We start from the raw sequence: 17,187 nt of genomic DNA, 5'->3' as shown, positions 1-17,187 counted from the left end.
AATAATAGGATAATGACACAGCAAAGGGAATTTGTGAATATAGCTATCTCCTCACCATCTAGATTTACTGAGATATCTCAGAATATTGCTGCTAAACAGTTGAACTTTTTGAGTGGATCATCATGCAGTTACCAATTGGGTTTATATGTAGTTAATAACATGCATCCAGTTGCCAGGGAAATTGGTAATATTCACACAGCATTATTCTTCCATTAGGTCATAGTCCTCTCTTGCTAGGTAGGATACAATTCATCTAATTCATGGGATATTAAGTGATTCAGAGTGAGATTATTCTATCCCTATGTTAAGACCCAGTCATGCAGATCCAGAAACTATTCATATTTGGAAATTTAGCAATTTGATGATTGAAAGTGAAGAAGGTGTTACTAGGTCAAAATCCCAAAGTCCCTTTTACCATCCATAATAGTTTTAATAGCTCCACTAGAACCTAAGTTGTTTAAAGTCCTAATGCCATTAAATGTGTCATTAATTGATTCTTGCAAGGTCCTAATATGAAGATCAGGAAAAATTTCTGTCTCTGTCTCTCTCTTTCTCTGACTGTCTCCATCTCTTTGCCTCTGTTTCTCTGACCCTTTCTGTCTCTCTGTCTCTCTCTGTTTGTCTTTCTGTCTGTCTGTCTCCCTCTCTCTCTCTCTCTCTATCTCTATCTATCTATCTATCTCTTTGTCTCTGTCTCTTTTTTGGTTTCTGTCTCTCTCTCTATCTCTTGCTTTGCCTCTCTGTCTCTGGCTCTCTCTCTGTTTCTTTGATTCTCTGTCTCTGTCTGTCTCTGTCTGTCTCTGTCTCTCTCTGTCTCTGTCTCTGTCTGTCTCTCTCTCTGTGTCTCTCTCTCTGTCTCTCTGTCTCTGTCTCTCTGTCTCTGTCTCTCTGTCTCTGTCTCTCTCTGTCTCTCTGTCTCTCTGTCCCTCTCTCTCTCTCTCTCTCTCTTTCTACCCCTTGCTCCCCCTGGGGATTAGTATTGCTTTTGTGTGAGGGCACCTTGCCACTGTTGGTGCTGTTATTGTTGCTTCTCTGATCTACTTTGAATTCTTTTGGCATACACAGTCATGTAATGGGCACCTTTGTTGCTCACAAACTTCATGCCTCTGAACCAACTTCTTCTTCTTAGTAGGACTACAATAAATGAAACTGTAGAGTCTGTGGACTTTTTCCAAGTCACGATTTGTTGCTGAGATACATTTGTGACCCTGGGCAAACTATTTAAACCCTCAATGTCTGATACCTCTCTAAATCCCTAAGGTGAAAATTAATTGCTGAGATACGTTGGTAGAGAGGATTCATTCCACAGGACTTACCCCAAATAGATCACAGGCATGGAGAAAACAAAAAGAATAAAAAAAATTTAGATCAGTGGGAATTATCCCATTAAACCAAATGTAAAATAAAACTATTATTGTGACCCTTCATTTTAGCTGATCATCACCTTATAGTTTTCAAAATAGCATATTATTGTCAGTGCACTTTTACTAAACTGCTTTTTATTGTCCTTTTTTACAGGAATAACATTTATGAAATTATTATAAAAAAGATTCTCAGGGTATCTTTGTTTATACTGTTCAGACATTTAGCACTTAAAGAAAACCCTTAAGCTGTATATGGGCACTGTTATTTTTTAAATGTATCACCTTGAGCCCATTTAGATTGTATTATCTGGATCCTGTATCATACCTGTATATTGATTTATGTAATGCTTTGCTACTAACTTCAGTTATTGCTCTCTTTGGTTATCAACCCAATTTTTTCTATCTCCATTTTTCCTCTTTTTAAAATTTTTGTCTTTTTTCTTTGCTAACATGCAGAATGCTATTTCTTTTCCCCTAAGGTGATACCAATTTCATTTCATTTCTTTCCTTTCCCATGCCATTTCCTTCCATTTTACATATTTATTTATAATTTTGTAGGTGAATAATTATAGCCCTGGGGCTTTTTTAGATAGGATTATCATTGTGCTTGAGAGCAAAGATTACCAGTTACCTTGGTAGACAAATTATTGAGACTGCCTCTAATAAGCAGTAGTGGGTGTGATTGGGAACCAACAGGTCATTTACATCAAATTTAACCTAGTGAAAGAAACATTTCTTTTAAACAGAATTTTATATGAAGAAGGTAATTTCATGTTGTTAGTGTTTTCAAATTGCTATTCAATGCTGTGCAATTTTAGATTTAACTATTTCAAATCCTTATTTTCTACTGACTGAAAAGATGAACAGTTTAGTGGTTAATAACAGTAATAGAAATGAAACAAAAAAGCAGTTCTCACAAGAACTTTTATGGAATCCTTGTATGTTCCTGCTGTATATTCCTGTTCCCCCCTCTCCCTCACACACAAACCTTGATTCTTTGTTCCGAGATAGGAATATATCTAATATAATAATAAGTGCTAATTCATATATATTTAGTCAAGAAATATATACTGTGAACTGCTATATTCACTAGATCTTTGAATTCTTAGAGAAAAATTTAAACAAAAATCACATAGGCAAAGCATTAGTTGCTAAAACAGAAACTGAATATGTTACTCATGTTTCAATGAAATGATCTAGGATCTAAGAATTTTAAAAGGGAGAGTTTTATTTTGTTTTTAAAGTGATGTTTCATTTTTCAAAGTTAAAAAAAGCAATTAGAAGATAAGCTTTGCATATTATCCTATCATCTGCAATTCTTGGATCTCTGAGCATCCTGCTCCTCAGGTAAATAACAAGACATTTTAATATCCCTGAATGATATGAATGATCTCATCAATGTGACTACCCTCAGAGTAATCAGGATTAATGATCATTTACATACTATTAGCTTCATGCTCCTCAGTGTGGTAATATTATACTATCAAATATTGATAGGAATTATTTCAAGGAAAATTCTTATATGTTAGGGATCTTGTCTTTTTTTGTAATCTGTGCTTTATTTGGGATGATTCAGATAATGAATAAACAGACATTTTTCTGAGAGGAAGACAAAAAGAATAATGCACCAAAAATCTAAAAGGAAAAACGGAGGCTTTTCCTAAGTTGATTTTGTTCAGGTGGTAGGGGATGGTGCATATATATTTGTATGAGGACTTTTTCCTCCCTGTATAAAGAAAAAACCTTTTAGGTACTTTCCTAATTTTGATTTTATTTTCAGGCCCATTCACCTTTACATAGCAAAACAAATTCAGGAGAATGTGACTGCTCTATCTGACAAATTTATTGCCTGAACAATTGACGTTCTGCCCCAAGCATGTAGAAACAAATAAAGAAAATACTATATATAGACATTATCTTTAACAATAATTTGACAAAATCCTGACAGGAAGGTAGAATGAAAGATATTTTATGAATAGCATTCCATTCATACATATACACATCAAGTAATATGAGGAAAATCATTTGAAAAAGAAATTATAGAGCACAAGCTTTTCAGATTGTCCTTTAATATACATATAGAAATACTGTAGACTCACTTTTCCAGAGCCAGGAACATGCCCCCTCAGTAATCTAGTTGGTAGGAAGTTGATATTCACTATGTCAGTTTGAGCACAGAATTTAATATGTTTTCTCCTCTTTTAATAGTTGATCATATAACACAACCTTCATCTAACCAAAGATAAATACATTTAAAAAAATAAAAGTAAGTATACTTACTATAAAGACATACCACAAATAAAATTTATATTTTCCCCCAATACCTGAGACCATAGACATAGCAAATGCCCCATCAAGTTGACCCACAAAACATGATCTATTTCTAGATTCTATTTCTACACTGCTCTAGGAAGATCTCATGGGACATTATTCCCTCTCATTGAGCTTTTGTCAAATTCTGGCATGAATTCCAATAATTTGAGATCTGGTGACTTGTGCTCTTATATTCTTAAATCAATATGGTAGCTTTGAAGACCTGAAGGGAACTAGGAATGCAAGGTTATTGGGTGATGATAATACCATTATGTAGATTACCGTCCCATATAGCACAGTTAAATTCTTCTTATGAATTAAGAAATAGATGGAACAACAATTTTGAAGAATGATTCTCCTTGAAATTGGGTGATAACTAACTCACCATGGAGAGGCAAGCATTCATTTTCAGATACCTTAAATAAGCAAGAGTTGGAAAGAATCAGATATTTAAATATTCTACTTCCAAGAAATGCTTCAGTGGAAATGGTGATATTACTAAAGCAAAGTAAAAATACAAATGGAAATATAAACATTTTGGGGGGGCTTTGTAAGGCAATGGGGTTAAGTGGCTTCCCTAAGACCATACAACTAGGTAATTATTAAGTGTCTGAAGCTAGATTTGAAATCAGGTACTCCTGTCTCCAGGGCCAGTGCTCTATCCAATGTACGACCTAGCTGCCCTGAAACATAAACATTTTAATTATGCACCAAAAATGTTTCATGTTGAAATTGGAGATTATCTATATCTATATCTATATCTATATCTATATCTATATCTATATCTATATCTATATCTATATCTATATCTATATCTATATCTATATCTATATCTATATCTATATCTATATCTATATCTATATCTATATCTATATCTATATCTATATCTATATCTATATCTATATCATCTATATCTATATCTATATCTATATCTATATCTATATCTATATCTATATCTATATCTATATCTATATCTATATCTATCTATATATCTACATATATATATATATATATATATATATATACATATATATAGATATATATGTAGTGGAATAGTATCTGTGAGAGCCAGTCCTCGAGGGTTGGATGGCTACTTGGGCGCTAGATATAAAAAGTAAATAGAAATTCTTTTTCTTCATGCTAGATGGAAGGAAGAGTCAAAATTTTACATGGAAAAGAAGTCTTTATGATACACAGGAGATGATTTGGCATATCTATGTCTTAGGGTATTTTTTGTAACTATAGCAAAAAAATGGAACAATAGAAAGGAAAAGGTGATCAAATTACTGCTTCAAAGGAATTTAGAATGATTTTTTTCACTACCCCCCCCTGAGACAAACATATTCTTCTTCTACCTTGGGAAATCCATGATGATCCATGTAGTTTAATAATTTATTCCCTTAGGCTAAGCTACTTTAGAATGTATCAATAAAATTTCTTAATTATTCTTTTTTTTTTTCTTTTTAGCTTCCATTTGTGTAATCTCCCCCACTTAATTGACTTGGAAAATACAACAGCCTTTGCATTTTCTGTTGTAACAGGCCATAAATTCCCCATAGGATTGACTTTGAGCAAATGCAATACATTCATGTCAATAAATCCATAGTTTAACCACAGTTTCATTTTTTCATCTTTTAGAGATTAAGTAAAAATAATGTAAAATATAAATTTTAGCACAACAGATAAACTTTGGAACACATTCATTTTTTTGTATGGAAATGGTAGGCATCATCATAGTCTTTTCAGTAAATTGATAGTAAACAAAAAGTGATATTTTTGTTGGTTCCATGTGGCTATGATGTGATTTTTCCCTTTTAGTGGGCAAATAAAAAGTAAAATTGAAGAATAAAAAAGTGGAATGCACTGGGAGAAAGGAAAAGGGAAAGGTGGAATGGGGTAAATTATCTAACATAAAAAAGGCTAGAAAGCTTTTTCCAGAGAAGAGGAAGATGGCTGGGGTGATGAGGAAAACTGGGGCCTTACTCTTATTGGAATCAGCTCAAGGAGGGAAAAGCATTCATGCTCAATTCAGTGTAGAAATGTATCTTACCTATAGGAAAGTAGAAAAGAAAGAGGAGAAGAGAAGGTCGCTCGTAGAAGGTAGCTCATGGATTGAGGAGGCAGTAGACAAGCATTTAAAGTTCCCAGTTTTTGAATACCTTTTTGTTGGTCCTATCTTCCTGTATTTCTTAAGATTCTTAGGTACAAGTATTCAGTGTTCTTGAATGGGGCAGTTAATGAGTTCAAACTGCATTGAGGCAATCTGTGCCAAGATTGTCCAGTCTAGGATGCATTTTTAATATTGCCATTTGGTAACAAGAAGAGCAGAATTATACAGTTGATTTAGGTTTCCAATGATTTATCTAGAAGCTGTAGGTATCCTTGTCTAAATCATTGCCCTGGATTTCATTACCAGCTTCAGACTCTTTAAGTTTCTTTGCTTAACACTTCATTCATTTTGATCTTCTTTTATTTTCTAGGATCTTTTCTGAATAAATCCATTCCCCAATGCCCATGGGTACTTGATCTACCTTCAAGTGGACCTGAACTGTTAAAATGAATATACTGTAGTTTCTCCTTGTGTTTTTTTTTCCATAATTCTGACCTCGCTTTTGTAATAATTCCAGACACAATTCCTCAACTACTCAGAGATAACTAAAATTTTTTAGTGGATTAGATTCTAAGTTTCTTTATGTTAGAGAATGACTTTTACCTCTTAGTATTTGTTACTTAATAATAATCAATATTGACTTATTAATTAATTGATAAAACACCAGGTTTAGTTTCAGACACTAAATGTGTAATCCTGAGCAAATCACTTAATTTGACTGTCTTAGTTTTCTGAACATAAAATGCATCTATCTATCTCGCATGGCTCTAATGGATATCAACTGAGAAGATAGGTATACAAAATTTAGCATAGTTTCTGGTACTTAAGAGAAACTTATGTGTATCTTTTCATCCTTTCTTCCTTCCTTTCTCCTTTATTTCTTTCCTTCTTTATTTCTTTTTCCCCTACTTCCTTCTTTTCTCCCTTATTTCCTTCCTTCCTTCCTTCCTTCCTTCCTTCCTTCCTTCCTTCCTTCCTTCCTTCCTTCCTTCCTTCCTCCCTTCCTCCCTTCCTTCCTTCCTGCCTTCCTGCCTTCTTTTCCTCTTTCTTCCTTCCTCCTTCCTTCGTACCTTCACCTCTCTCTTTCTCACTTCCTCGCTTCTTCCCTTCACTCCTTCCTTTCTTTCCTCCTTCTTCCTTCCTTCCTTTCCTCTCTTTCTCTCTTCCTTCCTTCCTCATTTCCTTCCTTTCTCCCTTCCTCTTTCTTGTTTCCTTTTTTCTTCTTCCCTCTCTTTTCTTCCTTCTTTTCTTCTTTTATAATAGCTTTCTAGCCATACCAGTTCATCACTCTTCATACATAAATTTACATTGGCTTGGCTCACATTCTTTTCTTCTCTGCCTCCCAGAATCCCAGATTGACATCAAAGCTCAGTTCAAGGACTACCTGTTATGTATGACCTTTCATGGTCTTTCCCAAAACTTGTGCTCCCTTCCAAATTACTTTGTTCTTATTTTGTATAATTAATAATAGCTAACATTTGTTTAGCACTTATTATGTTTTAGACCTCCATACTAAGAGCTTTACAATATTATATTATATTCATGTTAGAGTGTTCCACTTTCAGATATTAACTGCTTGACTTGTAGGAGGCAGCAAAAACAAAGGATAATTGTCATGAAAAAAGAAAAGCATTAAAGAAAAGCTATTCCACAGAATAAAAGTATTTTACTAGGGGTAAAAATATCCTCTCCTGCATCTAATTTGTGTAAAACTAATATGTGAATTTTGAAGGGAAATCCTGATTCCAATGAATATTTTTTTTGAAAATGGGACAAATGTATGTTATAATATGGATGAAAGAAATTTAGATTCTTGTCTATTAGTAAAACTAGGGTTGTCATTTCACTGAAGAGATATTTCTTTGGACCGGTAGAATAGCACAAAGATGAACTTAACTTAGGACTCAGTGAAGGACTCAATTCTGAGAGATCTCAATAGAAACATTAGAGTTTATATTGATTCCTGCTCCTTTAGGATTCTTCTTTTGTGAAACAGTATAATATTATGTTGGCAGCACAGAATAAAAGCTTCCCAAGTAGATTGATTGATGAAGAAGAGTTCCTACCCATCAGGAGAGTAGAGAGACCCAGAAGATTAACATTTCAATCTGAGTAGTCTTTAAATAAGCAGCCTTACCTATCAATAAATTGCTATGCAGATTATTGCTGAAGGAGATGAAAGACATCAACATTTAAAGTTTAGAGTTGTGAGTTGTCCTGGCCATATACTCATGATTTTTGTACCCCTCTCCTATGGTTATATGATGTCTATACCTAGGTTGAGTTCAAATCCTACCTCAGACACTTATTAGCAGTGTGACATTGGGTAAGTCACTTTAATTTCATTGCCTTGCATCCAGGACTATCTCCAGTCATCCTGATTTGTATATTGACCACTGAATTCAGTTGCCCCTGGAGGAGAAAATGAAGCTGGTGACTTAAGACAAGATCCCCTTCCCTTAGAATCAATTCATGTGCATGTCATGGCATCCCTTCCCCGATGAATTGGTTTTTGTTGAGAATAAAGGACAAATAAACATCATCATCATTATCATCATCATCATCATCATCATCATCATCATCATCATCATCATCATCATCATCATCATGTCCCCGTAGGTACTGTGTGCATATTTGCATCATTGGTAGAGCATATCTCTAGATTTTTGGGAAATATTGTTTGATTATCATTTTATGTGTCTTCTGTTTATTATTTTTAGAGGGTAAATAGAACTAGTTTATTTGTTAAATAGGAAACATAAGTAGTAACTATAGTATACAATAGTTGGTGTATATTCACTCCACTAGGGTTACCCACCAGACACAGATGAGTTATATCAATGTAGATACCTGATTTGGGAAGGATTTGATATGGCAATTTTTGAGTAGTGACTGGATGAATGAATTTATTCAGAAGGTAAATAGAGAAGCAGGAATAGGTGACACTACTAAGGTATACTTAAATAATCAGTATTTAAAATTGCTTTGCATGCTTTAGGTTGATTGTGTCATAACTCAGTACTTGGATACTTTAGGGATGCAGGAGATCTTGGTTTCCAACCATCTAGTTGCTACTTTAGTGATTTAGGAAAGAAGAAGCAAGGTACTTACTGGACACTGAGCAAGAAGAACTAATAAAGAACAAACATTTTGAGTTTATTTTATATTATTACAATAATTTTATTATGAGGAAACATAATCCTTCTCCCTCTCCAAGAAGTTGAGAAACCTCAAGAATAGTGAGAGGGGAAAAAATGTACTTCAGTTTATGTTCAGATTCCAATGGCTCTGTCTCTAAGGTGAGTTGTCTTCTTTATCATAAGTCCACCACAGAGAAGTTGCTTCAATATTTTTCCCACAGTTGCTATTACTAGCTGTATTTCCCTCCACTCTATTCCTCCCTAATCTCATTTATTCTATTCTCTTTCTCTCCTTCCATCTTGTCCTTGTCCAAAAGTGTGTTGTGTCTGAGTACCCTCTCCCACAATCTTCCCTATCTTCTATCATCTCTCCCCCCTTCCGTCCCCCCTCAATCCCCCCTTATCCCATCCTTTTCTTCTCATTTTTCTCTAGGGTAAGATAGATTTCTATACCCTATTAAATGTATATGTTTTTCTTCTATGAGTCATTTCTGAATAAAATGAAGGTTCACTCATTTCCACTTGCCTTCACTGTTCCACTCCATTGAAAAAGGCTTTTCTTGACTCTTATGTGAAATATCTTAGCTCTTTATTTAGCTCTTCTCTTCCTCCCAGTACTTCTATCACCCATTGACTCCATCTTTTTACTATATTATACCATTATATTCCACTCCTTCCTGTACTCTGTTTATATATGCTCCTTCTAACAGCTCTTATAAATGAGAAAGTTCATATGAGTTATCAATATCTTCTTACCATGCAGAAATACAAGCAGTTCAAATCCTCATAGTCAGTCCTTCTTGTCCACCCCCTTTATAGTTCACCAGAGTCCTACACTTGAAGACCAGAATTTCTCTTTAGCTCTGGTTGTTTCAATAGGAAACTTTGAAAGTCCCCTGTTTCAATGAAAGTCCATCTTTTCAACTGAAAGAGGAAGTTCAGTTTTGCTGGGTAGTTGATTTTTGGTTGTAAACCAAGATTGTTTGCTTTCTGGAATATCATATTCCAATTCCTATGAGCCCTTAATGTAGATGCTGCCAGATCCTGTGTAATCCTAACTACAAAGCTTTGGTAGTTGAATTGCTTATTTCTGGCAGCTTTTAAAATTTTCTCTTTGACTTGCGAGTTTTAGAATCTGACAATAATATTCCTGGAAGTCTTTCTTTTGAGATCTCTTTCAGGAGGTCACCAGGGAATTCTCTCAATTTCTATTTTGCCCTCAGTTTCTTGGATCTCAGGACAATTTTGCTGGATTATTTCTTTGAAAACTGAAGTGTAGGCACTTTTCCTGGTCATTAATTTCAGGTAGTGCAATAATTATTAAATTATTTCTTCTGGATCAGTTTTCAAGGTCAGTTGTTTTTCCAAAGAGATATTTCACATTTTCTTTTAATTTTTGTCTTTTTGGGAAGAGTTTTATTTCTTTGATTTCTTGCAAAGCCATCAGCTTCCTTTAGTTCCATTATGCATTTGAAGGAGCTATTTTCTTCAGAGAGCTTTTTTATCTCCTTTTCCAGCTGGCCAGTTCTGCTTTTTAAGTCATTTTTCTCCTCATTTGCCTTTTGTTTTGCTTTTTCAATTTGGCCTAAACTGGTTTTTAACATATTCTTTTCTTCAGTATTTTTTTGTATTTCTTTCACCAAGCTGCTGGTTTGGTATTCATGATTTTTTTGCATCACTCTCATTTTTCTTCTCAGTTTTTCCTCCACCTCCATTAATTGCTTTTCAAAGCCTTTTTTGGGCTCGTCCATTGTCTGAGCCCATTTTTTATTTCTTTTGGAGGTTTTGGATATGGAAGCTTTGATTTTGTCATCATCTGAGTACATGTCTTGATCTTCCATGGGCCTAAAGTAATTTTCTATTGTCAGATTGTTCTTTTACTGTTGTTTACTCATTTCCTCAGCCCAAGACAAATTTACAGCACTTACAAGGCTTTGGGTTTTCTTGGGGAGGAGGGTACACATCTCTTGCCTATGCTTTGATATGTAGATGACCACAGGCTCTCTCCTCTCCCTGGAGCTGTGAGGAGGAGCCCTGCTATTTTAGTATAGAAGGCCAAACTTCAACTTGGATCTGAGTGTGGGTAAACAGTAGAGTCCTGCCCCAGGTACAGCAGATAGATTTCTGCAGTCTCCCCTGACCCCCTTACCATCTAGGGGCTGTACTCTGGAGGTGCAGGCTGGTTTCCCCCAATTCTCACTGCAGGTTCTGTGACTAGTGCTCTGCACTCTGCACTCATTCTGCTGTAGCACAGTTCTCTCACCTCCCCTTCAATATGTTCAGGTGATCCCTGAACTGGGCTTGGCTGTACTGTGTCAGGGACTGTTTTCCATTTCCTGGTCCTGGTGAAACACACCTTTCCCGTGTAGCTTCTAAGTTATCTTACACTGGGAAAAATGTATCACTCACTCAGTCTATCTGTGGCTTCTGTACCTCTAAATTTTGACTAGAGTCATAATTTGATGGCTATTGGAATTTTTGGGGAAAGGAGTTTCTGGTAAATGCTGTCTTCACTCCACCATCTTGGCTCTGACCCTTTTCCATTCCCTCCTAATGACACCATTCTGTTCCATCACTAAGGGATGATGGAGGTGAAGCCCTTCTCTACTTAAATAGAATATCCTCTACTCTATGAAACAACTGAGGTACTATGGGATTCAACTAGTCAATTTTGGCCCTGGAATTTCTGGCTGCATCTTTTGCTTAGTGCTTCATTCCGAGATCACAATTGTTTGAATATTGATTTCAAGCTGATTGAAGCTTGAAGATGTTCTGGTTAGTTAGAGAGACCCTGAAATCTACTAACTTCTCTCTTGGAGAAAATGATGACCTGTGGCAAATTGAGCATAAACCCTGACTTGAGAGAAAATATGTAAGAGAAACATTGCAGAATCAGCTAAAATGCAATAATGAATGCACATTCAGTAGTTCCTCCTCCTTAAGTCCTTAAAGTTTCATTGCTTGTTTGCTAACAAACTGGAAGAGTATAAAAGCAAAAAGTTATAAATCAATCTATATCATTTTTAGTCTTTCTGTTATAACCATATGTGAAAGACTTTTTAAAGCATTTTTCTTGTATACATAAAATGTATAATTATCTCATAATTAATTTTAATTGCTCATTAAGTACAGTTACTTTCTCCCAACCCCAACTACATGCCTTGGTTAAAAAAAAATGCCTAAACTAATCTTCTTGTAAATTTTCTCTAAGGAAGGGACCAAAATTTTAGAAGTATAATCTTTAGAGTATAATCTTGCTTTAGATATTGTGGTCTGGAGCAAATTAGCCTCTCAGTGTATAAATAAAGGGTGTGGTGACCTATGCTCCTCTGAACCCAGCTACAGGCTTCTCTCTCACACATATACACATATGTATTTTTGTAATTATATATGTATATATAGAAACACATATGTATCTTTCTCTGCCTCCTCTGTGTCTTTCTCTGTCTCTGTCTCTCTGTCTCTGTCTTCATCTCTCTTCTTTGTTTCTCTGATCCTTGTTAGTTCTGATTATGTCATCATTGTCTCTCTCTCTTTCTAGTTTTCTTTGTTTCTGTTACTTTTTATTTCTGTCCCTGTGTCTCTGTCTTCATCTATTTCTGTCTCTGTGTCTGTCTTTCTGTCATCTATCTGTCTGTTTCCTCTGGGAAATGCTGCCTTTGCTTCACCATCTTGGCTCTGCCCCCTTTCCATTCCCTCTTAATGACACCATGCTGTTCCAACACTGAGGGATGATGGACCACTTCTACTGTTAAAAGATAAATTTGAGAGCAAGGACTGTTTCACTTTTGTCATTTTGTCAATGAAATTAGCACTAAGATAAAGTTTAGTGTTTATTAAGTAATAGTTGATGGATTGATTGACTAAAACTTTACAAAATTCCAAGAAAATATAATTTGCATCAGCTATAAAAATAAGAGGTTTGAACTTGCTAAGCATTTTCAAAATTTTTACCCTTCATATAAACCTCATTATCCAAGAGCTCCTGATATATGACTTTTATTATTGGGAGAAAAAAAAGCAACTGTCATTTTCTGATCTACTAGATATATGTACATAGTCTTATCCTGTGATTCTGATAATACAACAATAATAGAAATAGGGAAAAAAGAACAAATGAACACATCAAGCATAAGATAATGTTAGATTACTTAATATTCTCTTTTTATCCTTACTGCACATACATTTTGCTTTCCTATGTATTAAAAGTCTTATCATAGGATTGATATGAATTAACTCATAAAAATAACTAAAGCTATATTTAAATTGTTACATCTTCAAGATTGTTGCAAACATTTCCAGACACACGCAGAAAATTGATTTGATTAAAATCTTATGTTTATATATATATATATATATATATATATATATATATATATTACTTCCATGACTTATGGAACAATAACAAGCAAAGTTTCTGCATGTATATGTACACGTACATGTACATGTATATGTATATGCATATGTATATGTATGTGTATATGTATATGTCTATGTATGTGTATATGTATGTATATATTATATATATATATACACATGTGATGTGTCAATGGGGCAAATCAAGGATGATTTTTCATAAAATATATGCATTTATGTATATATACACACATTTTTATGTATTTTGAATTTTATGATGTGAATAAAACAGGCAAAATATAAAGAAAGTAAGTAATGAGTAGATTGTGACTTATTGTTTAGTAAAGATAAATGAATAAGACATATATATGCATATATATGCATATATATATATATATATATATATATATATATATACATTCATTTCTTATCTAGTATTTTCCCCCTATTCAATGGGAATTTAGTGTAGCTGGTGCAGAGAAGTACACAGTATATCTCTTATTTTAAAAACAGACAATAGAATATTCATATATAGAAGATCTAAAATGCTAGGATTACTTGAATCAGCTTTTGAATTATAGTCTTCAGTAATCACACCAGAACATTCTACTTTACTAAACTGTATGATTTTTAAATGCCATTTCCCTTACCTGTATCTCTTTTTTTGGCTTTTTTTCCCATACCCTTGCTCACTTCTGACTAGAAACTTAGTTAAGGCAAAATAAAAACTTCACAATTTTATTTTTTGTACAGTATTGTTTTGTTTTTGTTGTTTTTCCTTCTGTCTTATGCTCTGACTAAAACATTATGATCACTGAAGCAACAAAGTTCACCAAGAATCAGCATTTAAAAAGGAGGTTTTTATATAGCTTCATTTTGTAGTGATTAAAGCAGCTGTGGATAAAGTTTTATGATGGTAAATTAAACATTAAAGTTGCCATTAAAATGACTGGAAACAAGATATATATATATATATATATATATATGTATGTATATGTATATATATATATATATATATATATATGTATGTATATGTATATAAGTCATGGAGCTTGAACAAAAAATATGTCAGTAGGTCTTCCTGTGGTATCTCTTTTCTTAGACTACTGACAACATCCTCTATTGTCCTGAGGTTGATTAAGACGCCATAGAGGTTTAATGTGTTTACATTACAGTATATCAAGCTTTTTTTTTTATTAGAAATGAGGTAATGAGGTAATGCCTTCCTTTTTTTTTTTCAGCCTTGTCAATACCATAGGCAACACCCCCCATTACACTTGACAGTGTCCCCAGGTGAAATATTGAACACAATGTCATTAAAAGAAGAGACAATACCAATACTGGTCTTAGGATTTCCAATGCTAGACTCCAACATGTACTAACTCTATGAACATAGATCAGTACTCTAACATTTCTGAGCCTCAGTTTCTTCATATATCACAGAATTGTTTTAAATAGAGATAGAGGTCTTTACAAACATAAAATTCTATATAAAAGTGATCTATTATTATTATTGTCCTTGATTTTAGAAAACCCCTCAATATGACTAAATCTTAACTTCAATACTAAGTCTGATCACTAAAAAGCATTCAGGGAAGAGAAAGAATTAAAGTCATTCTGCTATCAATGTCTGAATTCTTATAAAAGATTGGGGAACATAAATAATATGAAAGATTGCTTTATACATCATCTGACCTTCACAGTCAGACTCCAATTGCTCAGTCTAATTTCCTAGAATTTTGCTGAACCAATATGGATAGAAGTAATCCATTCATCTTTTCCAAGCTAGGATAAGGTTCAAACTCCTCTTGCTCTTATACGAATGCTTTAGCAATGCAAAATATTATGATGGTAACTACCCTGTCATAATACCAAGAATAAACAAGGGAAAAATGTCTGGTGATGATGACAGATGTACCTCCACAAGATTATGAAAATAAGTTGCATTTCTATTTTGATCACTTACCAGATTATCCATATTTATACCTATCCATTAAAGATCTGCCTTCAGACCTGGGATTTATAAAAGCTTTCTTTTTTTAAAATTAATTTATTTTCATCCATTTACACATGCATATTTTCAAGTTATAAAATTTCTTTCCACCCTCCCTTCCCACCCACCTCTCCTTAGAGGCACAGAGTCAGGTTAGCATTGTAAATACATATTTTGATAAACATCTTTATAGATTAATATTAGTTATTTTTGGTATGAGAAATTAGGATTAAGGGAAAGAGATACATCGATATAATTTTTATCAAATGTTCAGATTCTGGAGGGTTGTTTTTTTGTGTATGTGTATATAATTTGTTTTGTTTTTCTTCCTCTAAATGGGGATAATATAGTCCATAGCCTATCCAATACAGTTTTCTAGCTCTCTGAACAGCTGAGAGGAGCTACTTCCATTAAGTTTGTACATCTCACAATGTTTTGTTGATTTGTAAATTGTTTTCTTGGTTCTGCTCCCTTAGCTCAGCATCAGATCCTGTAAGTCATTCCATGCTTCTCTAGAGTCTGACCATTTATGTCTTCTTATAAAACAACAGTATTCCATAGTATTAATGTACCATAACTTGTTTATTCATTCCTCAATTTATGGGCATTCCATCAATTTCCAATTCCTTGCCATTACTAAAAGAGCTGCTATGAATATTTTGGAACATATAGGACTGTTCCCTTTTTAAAATTTATTTTGGATATAGGCCTAGAATTGGAATTACTAGGGCAAAGGATATTAGAAAAATGCTCTTGAAATATTTCCAAGATGCCATAAAAATATTCACTGGTACAATATTCTGTGCAGGTCCTTGTGCAAGATAGGATGCACTAAAAGAGAAAATAATTGGATGCTTTCTGAAAAAGGAAGAGTTTTGGCTTTGGGGGGGGTTATGAGTTACTTCTGCAATTTTTTTTCAAGTTGGATAAAAATATAGTCTATATGGAATGTTTTGCTTAATAAGTATTTAATAAATACTTTTTAATTGATTTTTCCATTGTCAGTAATTATTCATGTTAGCCTAAGTGATTACAGAGTAATGGAGGTATATTTTTGAGAAAGATACAGACCTAAAGTTACCAGCATATGCCAGAACGATTTTTTTTTGTGAGAAACGCCCTGAAAACTGGAACTGAATCTTTATATAATAAAGGCCACAGCAGTCTCATGATTTTATGACTATTATCTAAAATCAGGTATATATCACAGAATTTGAGATATAGACAGGCCTCAGAGGTCATTTAGTACAATCTCTATCTGAGTAAGTATTTACTTTTCAACATTCCCAGACTAATACAATTTCTACTAGGGCAATATAGGAAATTTTCACTGCATTGAACTAAAATCTATCTGTCTAAAGCTTTCCTTCATTTGTCCTAGGGCTCTCTGGACCCAAGAACTACATATCCAATCTCTCTTCCTCATCTAGAATGCCACAACATTAGGAATGAATTGGTGCACTGATCTTCTACAACCCATACATCATTCTTGATGACAGTGATTCTCAAACCAAGAATAATCTAATGTCTTTTAACTGGTCTTTATTATATACCTTTATCCAGCATGGGTATGAGGCAGAGTGTCAAAGTGTTAAATAGTAATCATGGTATGAATAAGAAGAGGTGCTCCCAATACTGGCTCCCTTAAAATTTGTCAGAAGCTTCATTACTAGGAGTAGACTAAGACAAAAGGATGTATTTCAGGGTGTCAGAAGAGATTCAGAATGAAATTAATCATTTCATGTTATCGGAAACAAGATCAATATGAGGCATGACATTTAGAGGCAGTGGGATACAACTCAAAAGAAGACTGCAGTGGGAACCATAGTATATGGGTTCAGATCCCAACTTTGCTGCTTAAACATCTGTGTGACAAACACACACACACACTCACACGTACATGCACACACA

General features: G+C 34.0%; 1 long non-coding RNA gene across 1 annotated transcript in view; it reads left to right on the top strand.

The window, feature by feature from the left end:
- LOC141498221 (uncharacterized) overlaps positions 1-16,896 on the top strand; it is a 267,058-nt gene extending 250,162 nt beyond the window's left edge. The window contains exon 3 of the long non-coding RNA XR_012471587.1: positions 16,658-16,896. This is a non-coding gene — a long non-coding RNA (uncharacterized LOC141498221). The remainder of the gene's footprint in view (positions 1-16,657) is intronic.
- The last annotated feature ends 291 nt before the right edge of the window (positions 16,897-17,187 follow it).

This window comes from Macrotis lagotis, chromosome X (genome assembly GCF_037893015.1).
Source record: "Macrotis lagotis isolate mMagLag1 chromosome X, bilby.v1.9.chrom.fasta, whole genome shotgun sequence".
Lineage (NCBI taxonomy): Eukaryota > Metazoa > Chordata > Mammalia > Peramelemorphia > Peramelidae > Macrotis > Macrotis lagotis.
Note: the sequence above shows the minus strand (reverse complement) of the source record. Positions and strands in the feature narration are given on the sequence as shown.